The sequence below is a fragment of the Bactrocera neohumeralis genome, unplaced genomic scaffold (assembly GCF_024586455.1).
Source record: "Bactrocera neohumeralis isolate Rockhampton unplaced genomic scaffold, APGP_CSIRO_Bneo_wtdbg2-racon-allhic-juicebox.fasta_v2 ctg3481, whole genome shotgun sequence".
Lineage (NCBI taxonomy): Eukaryota > Metazoa > Arthropoda > Insecta > Diptera > Tephritidae > Bactrocera > Bactrocera neohumeralis.
Genome location: NW_026090773.1, coordinates 12,359 through 23,850, shown reverse-complemented (window position 1 = coordinate 23,850; position 11,492 = coordinate 12,359). Strand labels below are relative to the sequence as shown.

General features: G+C 31.0%; 2 pseudogenes; both read right to left on the bottom strand.

Annotated features, from left to right (window-relative positions):
* Positions 1-4,050: 4,050 nt before the first annotated feature.
* Positions 4,051-4,229, bottom strand: LOC126766999 (5.8S ribosomal RNA; annotated as a pseudogene).
* A 6,697-nt stretch (positions 4,230-10,926) lies between these two features.
* LOC126766998 (5.8S ribosomal RNA) lies at positions 10,927-11,105 on the bottom strand (annotated as a pseudogene).
* Between the last annotated feature and the right edge of the window lie 387 nt (positions 11,106-11,492).

Genomic DNA, 11,492 nt, shown 5'->3' with positions numbered 1-11,492 from the left:
TTATTATATTATTTTTTTATATAATATGTTTTATATTATATAAAATTTTAAATGATATTTTCTTATTTGAAAATTACACAAGACACAAAATATAAAAAAGACATCTTTATATACAACACAGACAACACATTTACTTTTTTATATATTTTTTCGGACGATTTTTTATGAAGCTTTAATATTTATTGATTGCTTTATATTATTTTGGTACCCCCATATACCATTTTATCCATATATTTGCTTATTTCTCTTTGAGAATTTTTATTATATATATTAGATACGTATTTTCTTATATTCTCTTCATTCAGTCCAATTAATTGGCGCACTGACGTTTGGTTTCTTATGTGTGTTATGTTGCAATACAGTTGCTTTTTATGTTTTTTTTTTTGTATCGTGAAAAGAATTTTCGTTCTCTATACATAATATTATTTAATTATGTAAGAACGATATTTCTTCTTATATTAGCTAAACTTTCAAATAATATCATTTTTTATACATTTTACTTTATTTCAATGCATAATGTGTATATATATGATTTTTTAAGAATATATACATTTTTTCTTTGATTTGAAATTATAAATTTCAAATTCAATTATATTTATTTTTCAATAATAAATATATGATATGAAAGTATTTTTTTGAGCGTAATAATATAAATATTTCACTCAATTTAATACAATTCCATTAGCGCATATATTTTTATGTGTAATAAGAATAGTTTAAAGAAAGTTAAAATATTCTTTCATATGCTACTTGTTAAGTATAGAGAATTTTAAATTTCGTCATATTGTTTCAATATAACAAAATTTGTCTATTTAAACCAACTGTAGCCAGGTACCAGGAATAAAAAAACCCACAAATTTACGTATACAAATTATTTACTGAAATACTTATATAAATAAAAATTTTCATACAAATACTAAATGAAAAATTTCATACTAGTAGAAAAGCATATTTAATAAAAGTATAATGAAATATATAAAGATATAACATATATTAACTAGTTTTCACTAATAAAATTTTTCATATAAGTACTAACTTATAAAGTCATACATGTAATCATTTTCATATAAGTACTATTTCAGTATATGTCAATTTGAGCAAATTTGTGCAGATTTGTTATAAATGTTCCGTGCCACGTTGTCCTCACCAACCCGAAATCGTATAGAAAATTTACTTTTGCCCATTTAAAATTTACAAACTCAAATATTCATGGGTAATTTATATGATTTTCAGAATTTCTGGTAACAATAAATACGTTTGAATCTTTAAGATAAAGGGTTTGTATGTGTGTTGTATACAAAACGTATTGAACAACGAACAAGTATTTCGTTTTCCTTAATCTTGAATTTTTGTTGTATACGCAATGTACCAACTATCGAACGAGTGCTTCGATTTCCTTATTCCTAATAGTTAGTGTGCTTTTAGTCTGTTCTTTTTTTCTTTCTATTTTATTTATTGCTTCGCACTCGTTAGTTTATACTTGCGTATACGGGCGATAATAAGGAAAGAGGAAAGGGTTAATGACCTTTGTATATAAAAAGATTTTTTTCTGTTTGCAATCCTGCTTGCTTGTGCTTTAGCAAGAACAAGAGGTATTGCTTGAAATATGCCGATTTGATCTTTGGATATATGTGAGAACAATTAGAGATACCAACACGTATGTAAAGTATGTGCTGGTTTTGTCTTTTATTATTATTATTTTTTTTTTTGATTTGACCGTATATGTTTTGGGGGTTAAATTAAAATATTTGTAATTGCAATTAGCGCTCTGTTTAGTTTGATTAAATTTTCAAATTAAATCCCGAAAGTTTAAAATAGTTTTAGTTTAAACGAAGGAAGTCAAAGGCAAACTGCATACCGTGTTTCTGTATGTATGATTTTACAATACGAATGACGCGGGAGAAAAAAATTGGTAAGATGCAGGTATGCACTCTAAGTACACATTGGAATATGTGCAATTTTGTAGAAATTGATATTTATTATAATATTTATACATACATAAGTATGTGTGTATGTTGTTTTCCAACATTGGTTGGTACTTATATGTCAATATATGTATAATTAAATATAAAATATGAATATAAGAATTTGCATATATGTATGTTGTATTCTATTATTTCTATTTTTCCTTTACTGATCGAATTTGTCCAAGCTTACTATTTGCGCAATCCTGCTTATACTTTTGGAGTATAAGGGGTATTGCCGGAAAATGGGGTCAAGTGTATATTTGAATTTTTTGTTTTTTTTTTTTTCAAATTTGTGTGTTTGGATACACAAGGGTAAGCGTAAATAGGACCATTTTACTTAGATATGTATACGCCAGTATATATATAATTATATATTATATTATATACTGTTCATACATATATTGGAGGTAAATACATGTATACATATATATAGCGTACCAAACTGTTTTTCGGTTTCCGGGAAATTAACCGTAAGTTGAAACAGTTTGGCGGCAACCGTTTCCTTAAAAGGTTAACCCGACTTGAATACAGTTTTTATGAAAATAAACTGTACCAGTTACCAACATACATATATGAAAATAAAAATTTTTTAAATAAGAAGTGGAGTCGATACAACTCACTTTGAGCCGCTTCAAGGGGCTAAGGGCCTTTTTTTATGTTATTTATTCATTGTTTATTATTAAATTTTGTTCTTTTTGTTTAAATTAATTTTTGTGGTTTTCGCGCCCGATAATTGCACTATCATTAAAAGCGCCCGTTTTGATACTGTTGCCACTTTTATTTTTCGCGCCCGGTGTTTGAAGGGATTTCATTTTTTGTTTGTTTCCTTTTAACTTTCGGCTTTTGCCACTCAATCTTCAATGTTTATAATATTTTTATCACTTTATTTGTGAATATATATATGGGTTTTGTTTTGTTGTTTTGGTAATTGCACTCAGGTTTTTTTTTGTTCTTTTATTTGCTTTTGTAAACAGTTTTTTTTTGTTTTTTGTTTTTTGGTTTTGGTAACTGCTCTGTTGGCCCGCTTTTGAAGCGGTGTACTAGTTATACTTTTACTGCAACTGCACTTTATGCTTCACATACATACATACATATGTCGGTGTGTATATAATGTTTTTCGTTTTTGTGGTCACCGCAAAATATATATCAACTTTCACTGTTTGGATTTTTTAATGTTTTTTCTCAATAGTGCCTTTCTTTACGGCTCGAAGGACCATAGTTATTGCACCCTTGCACTTACCATTAAATTTTGCAACGTTCACCTTGTTTGGGAGTAGAAACGCTCGGGCTTATATTCTTCTTTGCGTTAGAATTTATTTCAAAAGAGCTTAGGCACGACAAAGGATTGTCCACTACTTAAAACTATATGTTAATCGGATTTATATAGAATATCTTGCACCAGCCTTGTGCTGACGCGCAAATATTTTAATCCCTCGGATTATAGTTTATAAAAATTAGAATATAAAGGATTCACACGCTTAAATGCTGGCCCGCCACTGTTTTGTTCACTGTTTTATTCACTCGGCTCAGAAATCGAAGAAAGGGTTCACAAGTAATAATGACACGCAACTGTCTGGATCACTAAAGGACGGCGATCGAAACTGGCGATATACGGGCTCGATAGTAGATTCGAAACTGAACTGCTATGCTGCGGGGACGATCCCTTTTGTTGGCTGGTATCCCGCGCGTGTAATCGAGTGTGGTGTGTATGTGCTTGTGTGGATGTGAGATGCTCTCACCTGTGGGTTGTATTGATGTGGACTGTGGTGTGGTGATGTGGAAGTGAATGTGGTGAGTGTAGCGTGTTAGCGATGTGTGTAGGCGTGGTGTGGGGCAGGCGACTAAGGCCCATTTAGCCATATTTTTTTAAATATATTTTAAATAATATTGAAATTTTCTTTATTTTGGGAATACTAAGATTCTCATTTATTACAAAATTTCGTTCAACAATGAGGTAATCAAGAATATATTGTATATATTTCTCTTTATGCTATTACTATTATAGATTAAAAATACAATCCAATAATATACCATATGTCTTAAGTTCTTTTAAATAATAAGTAACTAATTTTGCATAGTCTTACAACCCTCAACCATATGTAGTCCAAGCAGCACTTTAGAATTAATTAAAGTACATAACAGCATAGACCGCAATATGCGTTCAAAATGTCGATGTTCATGTGTCCTGCAGTTCACACGATGACGCACATTTTGCTGCGTTCTTCATCGACCCATGAGCCGAGCGATCCACCGCTTAGAGTAAAAATTTTTTGAATTTTTTGATTCAAAGTCAAGAGTTTTTAATTTATTGAAAGAATAATAATAATATTTTTATAACAAAATTTTTAAAATAAAATTTCACAACACATCTTTCAATAAATTGTAATTTTAAACCAAAACATTTGCAAGCTGCGCCTTAAGTTCTTTTCTTCTTAGGTCAACAAAAACAGTAATACCATTTTTAGTTATTCTCTTCTTTGTGCATTTTCCAGTATTTCTTGAATGAAAATAAACCACAATATATGTATATAACATATACTTAATCACAAATAGAAAATACCATAAAAAAGGAGTTACACGTTAGTGTGAACAAATTAACTTAACATTTATATATTTTCTATAAAAAGATCATGTAACTTCTTATAAATTTTTTATAAATAATAAGTACAGCTATATATGTTTAAAGGTTTTTTAGCGTTCAAATACAATGTATGCGATATTCACGATATATGTAATAAATATACTGCTCATAATGCATTACAAGGAATAAAAAAAAAAAAAACACTCAAATATGTTTTATACAAATTATTGATATACCCATATCGATTTAAATAATAATTATCAATAATTCAAAACATATTGAATGAAAAGAACAAAAAGAATTTTTTTTTATTCTTTTTTTCCGTTTTTTTAATATTTTTTTTCGGATAGGAACACAATAATGATCCTTCCGCAGGTTCACTTACGGAAACCTTGTTACGACTTTTACTTCCTCTAAATAATCAAGTTCGGTCAACTTTTGCGAAACAACCGTGAAACACAAGGCGTCACAGTGATCACGTCCGGAGACCTCACTAAATAATTCAATCGGTAGTAGCGACGGGCGGTGTGTACAAAGGGCAGGGACGTAATCAATGCGAGTTAATGACTCACACTTACTGGAAATTCCAAGTTCATGTGAACAGTTTCAGTTCACAATCCCACGCATGAAAGTGGTTCAGCGGTTTACCCGGACCTTTCGGTCTAGGAAATACACGTTGATACTTTCATTGTAGCGCGCGTGCAGCCCAGGACATCTAAGGGCATCACAGACCTGTTATTGCTCAATCTCGTTACTGCTAGACGCAATTTGTCCATTTAAGAAGCTTGTGTCCTTATAATGGGACAAACCAACAGGTACGACTCCACTTATATAAACACATTCAAACACTTGTCCATTCAAGATGAACGCATGAATGAAGGCTATAAAAGCTTCAACACCATAATCCTGAAAGCATCTATTTAATATATTTGAGTCTCGTTCGTTATCGGAATTAACCAAACAAATCACTCCACGAACTAAGAACGGCCATGCACCACCACCCATAGATTCGAGAAAGAGATATCAATCTGTCTTACACGCTTATGTTCGGACCTGGTAAGTTTTCCCCTGTTGAGTCAAATTAAGCCGCAGGCTCCACTCCTGGTGGTGAACTTCCGTCAATTCCTTTAAGTTTCAGCTTTGCAACCATACTTCTCCCGGAGCCCAAAGGCTTTTTTTTCCCGGGAAGCGACTGAGAGAGCCATAGTAGTAGCTACACCCAATAGCTACATTGCTAGCTGGCATCTGATCGCCTTCGAACCTCTAACTCTCGTTCTTGATTAATGAAAACATCTTTGGCAAACGCTTTCGCTTAAGTTAGTCTTACGACGGTCCAAGAATTTCACCTCTCGCGTCGTAATACTAATGCCCCCAAACTGCTTCTATTAATCATTACCTCTTGATCTAAAAACCAATGAAAGTAGAACAGATGTCTTATTTCATTATTCCATGCACAAAATATTCAGGCATTTGGAGCTTACTTTAAGCACCCTAGTTTGTTCAAAGTAATTGTACCGGTCCACAACAACACTCGATGAAGAGCACTGAAGCAGGTTTAAATAGGAGGAATATATAAAAAATACATTGCATTAATTATATATAAGAACTCCACCGGTTATACGCTTACATACATAAGGTAATGTACATACCACAATTATAGTTGTACTACCCGTATGAAGCACAAATTCAACTACGAACGTTTTAATCGCAACAACTTTAATATACGCTATTGGAGCTGGAATTACTGCGGCTGCTGGCACCAGACTTGCCCTCCAATAGGTCCTTGTTAAAGGACTTAAAGTGTACTCATTCCAATTACAGGGCCTCAGATATGAATCCTGTATTGTTATTTTTCGTCACTACCTCCCCGAACTGGCAGTGGGTAATTTACGCGCCTGCTGCCTTCCTTAGATGTGGTAGCCGTTTCTCAGGCTCCCTCTCCGGAATCGAACCCTGATTCCCCTTTACCCGTTGCAACTATGGTAGTCCTAGATACTACCATCAAAAGTTGATAGGGCAGACATTTGAAAGATCTGTCGTCGGTACGAGACCATACGATCTGCAAGTTTTCTAGAGTTCAACCAATATAACGATCTTACGATCGCTTTGTTTTAGCCTAATAAAAGCACACGTTCCAAAAGGTCCGTGTTTATTTTGCATGTATTAGCTCTAGAATTACCACAGTTATCCAAGTAACTGTTAACGATCTATGGAACCATAACTGATATAATGAGCCTTTTGTGGTTTCACTTTTAATTTATTTGTACTTAGACATGCATGGCTTAATCTTTGAGACAAGCATATAACTACTGGCAGGTAGTCAACCAGAATAATGTTATTATATTTTTTTTATATAATATGTTTTATATTATATAAAATTTTAAATGATATTTTCTTATTTGAAAATTACACAATACACAAAATATAAAAAAGACATCTTTATATACAACACAGACAACACATTTACTTTTTTATATATTTTTTCGGACGTTTTTTTATGAAGCTTTAATATTTATTGATTGCTTTATATTATTCTGGTACCCCCATATACCATTTTATCCATATATTTGCTTATTTCTCTTTGAGAATTTTTATTATATATAATAAATATGGATTTTCTTATATTCTCTTCTTTCAGTCCAATTAATTGGCGCACTGACGTTTGGTTTCTTATGTGTGTTATGTTGCAATACAGTTGCTTTTTATGTTTTTGCTTTTGTATCGTGAAATGAATTTTCGTTCTCTATACATAATATTATTTAATTATTAAGAACGATATTTCTTCCCATATTAGCTAAACTTTCAAATAATATCATTTTTTATACATTTTACTTTATTTCAATGCATAATGTGCATATATCATTTTTTAAGAATATATACATTTTTTCTTTGATTTGAAATTATAAATTTCAAATTCAATTATATTTATTTTTCAATAATAAATATATGATATGAAAGTATTTTTTTGAGCGTAATAATATAAATATTTCACTCAATTTAATACAATTCCATTAGCGCATATATTTTTATGTGTAATAAGAATAGTTTAAAGAAAGTTAAAATATTCTTTCATATGCTACTTGTTAAGTATAGAATTTTAAATTTCGTCATATTGTTTCAATATAACAAAATTTGTCTATTTAAACCAACTGTAGCCAGGTACCAGGAATAAAAAACCCACAAATTTACGTATACAAATTATTTACTGAAATACTTATATAAATAAAAATTTTCATACAAATACTAAATGAAAAATTTCATACTAGTAGAAAAGCATATTTAATAAAAGTATAATGAAATATATAAAGATATAACATATATTAACTAGTTTTCACTAATAAAAATTTTCATATAAGTACTAACTTATAAAGTCATACATGTAATCATTTTCATATAAGTACTATTTCAGTATATGTCAATTTGAGCAAATTTGTGCAGATTTGTTATAAATGTTCCGTGCCACGTTGTCCTCACCAACCCGAAATCGTATAGAAAATTTACTTTTGCCCATTTAAAATTTACAAACTCAAATATTCATGGGTAATTTATATGATTTTCAGAATTTCTGGTAACAATAAATACGTTTGAATCTTTAAGATAAAGGGTTTGTATGTGTGTTGTATACAAAACGTATTGAACAACGAACAAGTATTTCGTTTTCCTTAATCTTGAATTTTTGTTGTATACGCAATGTACCAACTATCGAACGAGTGTTTCGATTTCCTTATTCCTAATAGTTAGTGTGCTATTAGTCTGTTCTTCTTTTCTTTCTATTTTATTTATTGCTTCGCACTCGTTAGTTTATACTTGCGTATACGGGCGATAATAAGGAAAGAGGAAAGGGTTAATGACCTTTGTATATAAAAAGATTTTTTTCTGTTTGCAATCCTGCTTGCTTGTGCTTTAGCAAGAACAAGAGGTATTGCTTGAAATATGCCGATTTGATCTTTGGATATATGTGAGAACAATTAGAGATACCAACACGTATGTAAAGTATGTGCTGGTTTTGTCTTTTATTATTATTATTTTTTTTTTTTTGATTTGACCGTATATGTTTTGTGGGTTAAATTAAAATATTTGTAATTGCAATTAGCGCTCTGTTTAGTTTGATTAAATTTTGAAATTAAATCCCGAAAGTTTAAAATAGTTTTAGTTTAAACGAAGGAAGTCAAAGGCAAACTGCATACCGTGTTTCTGTATGTATGATTTTACAATACGAATGACGCGGGAGAAAAAAATTGGTAAGATGCAGGTATGCACTCTAAGTACACATTGGAATATGTGCAATTTTGTAGAAATTGATATTTATTATAATATTTATACATACATAAGTATGTGTGTATGTTGTTTTCCAACATTGGTTGGTACTTATATGTCAATATATGTATAATTAAATATAAAATATGAATATAAGAATTTGCATATATGTATGTTGTATTCTATTATTTCTATTTTTCCTTTACTGATCGAATTTGTCCAAGCTTACTATTTGCGCAATCCTGCTTATACTTTTGGAGTATAAGGGGTATTGCCGGAAAATGGGGTCAAGTGTATATTTGAATTTTTTGTTTTTTTTTTTCAAATTTGTGTGTTTGGATACACAAGGGTAAGCGTAAATAGGACCATTTTTCTTAGATATGTATATGCCAGTATACATATAATTATATATTATATTATATACTGTTCATACATATATTGGAGGTAAATACATGTATACATATATATAGCGTACCAAACTGTTTTTCGGTTTCCGGGAAATTAACCGTAAGTTGAAACAGTTTGGCGGCAACCGTTTCCTAGAAAGGTTAACCCGACTTGAATACAGTTTTTATGAAAATAAACTGTACCAGTTACCAACATACATATATGAAAATAAAAATTTTTTAAATAAGAAGTGGAGTCGATACAACTCACTTTGAGCCGCTTCAAGGGGCTAAGGGCCTTTTTTTATGTTATTTATTCATTGTTTATTATTAAATTTTGTTCTTTTTGTTTAAATTAATTTTTGTGGTTTTCGCGCCCGATAATTGCACTATCATTAAAAGCGCCCGTTTTGATACTGTTGCCACTTTTATTTTTCGCGCCCGGTGTTTGAAGGGATTTCATTTTTTGTTTGTTTCCTTTTAACTTTCGGCTTTTGCCACTCAATCTTCAATGTTTATAATATTTTTATCACTTTATTTGTGAATATATATATGGGTTTTGTTTTGTTGTTTTGGTAATTGCACTCAGGTTTTTGTTTGTTCTTTTATTTGCTTTTGTAAACAGTTTTTTTTTGTTTTTTTGTTTTTTGGTTTTGGTAACTGCTCTGTTGGCCCGCTTTTGAAGCGGTGTACTAGTTATACTTTTACTGCAACTGCACTTTATGCTTCACATACATACATACATATGTCGGTATGTATATAATGTTTTTCGTTTTTGTGGTCACCGCAAAATATATATCAACTTTCACTGTTTGGATTTTTTAATGTTTTTTCTCAATAGTGCCTTTCTTTACGGCTCGAAGGACCATAGTTATTGCACCCTTGCACTTACCATTAAATTTTGCAACGTTCACCTTGTTTGGGAGTAGAAACGCTCGGGCTTATATTCTTCTTTGCGTTAGAATTTATTTCAAAAGAGCTTAGGCACGACAAAGGATTGTCCACTACTTAAAACTATATGTTAATCGGATTTATATAGAATATCTTGCACCAGCCTTGTGCTGACGCGCAAATATTTTAATCCCTCGGATTATAGTTTATAAAAATTAGAATATAAAGGATTCACACGCTTAAATGCTGGCCCGCCACTGTTTTGTTCACTGTTTTATTCACTCGGCTCAGAAATCGAAGAAAGGGTTCACAAGTAATAATGACACGCAACTGTCTGGATCACTAAAGGACGGCGATCGAAACTGGCGATATACGGGCTCGATAGTAGATTCGAAACTGAACTGCTATGCTGCGGGGACGATCCCTTTTGTTGGCTGGTATCCCGCGCGTGTAATCGAGTGTGGTGTGTATGTGCTTGTGTGGATGTGAGATGCTCTCACCTGTGGGTTGTATTGATGTGGACTGTGGTGTGGTGATGTGGAAGTGAATGTGGTGAGTGTAGCGTGTTAGCGATGTGTGTAGGCGTGGTGTGGGGCAGGCGACTAAGGCCCATTTAGCCATATTTTTTTAAATATATTTTAAATAATATTGAAATTTTCTTTATTTTGGGAATACTAAGATTCTCATTTATTACAAAATTTCGTTCAACAATGAGGTAATCAAGAATATATTGTATATATTTCTCTTTATGCTATTACTATTATAGATTAAAAATACAATCCAATAATATACCATATGCCTTAAGTTCTTTTAAATAATAAGTAACTAATTTTGCATAGTCTTACAACCCTCAACCATATGTAGTCCAAGCAGCACTTTAGAATTAATTAAAGTACATAACAGCATAGACCGCAATATGCGTTCAAAATGTCGATGTTCATGTGTCCTGCAGTTCACACGATGACGCACATTTTGCTGCGTTCTTCATCGACCCATGAGCCGAGCGATCCACCGCTTAGAGTAAAAATTTTTTGAATTTTTTGATTCAAAGTCAAGAGTTTTTAATTTATTGAAAGAATAATAATAATATTTTTATAACAAAATTTTTAAAATAAAATTTCACAACACATCTTTCAATAAATTGTAATTTTAAACCAAAACATTTGCAAGCTGCGCCTTAAGTTCTTTTCTTCTTAGGTCAACAAAAACAGTAATACCATTTTTAGTTATTCTCTTCTTTGTGCATTTTCCAGTATTTCTTGAATGAAAATAAACCACAATATATGTATATAACATATACTTAATCACAAATAGAAAATACCATAAAAAAGGAATTACACGTTAGTGTGAACAAATTAACTTAACATTTATATATTTTCTATAAAAAGATCATGTAACTTCTTATAAATT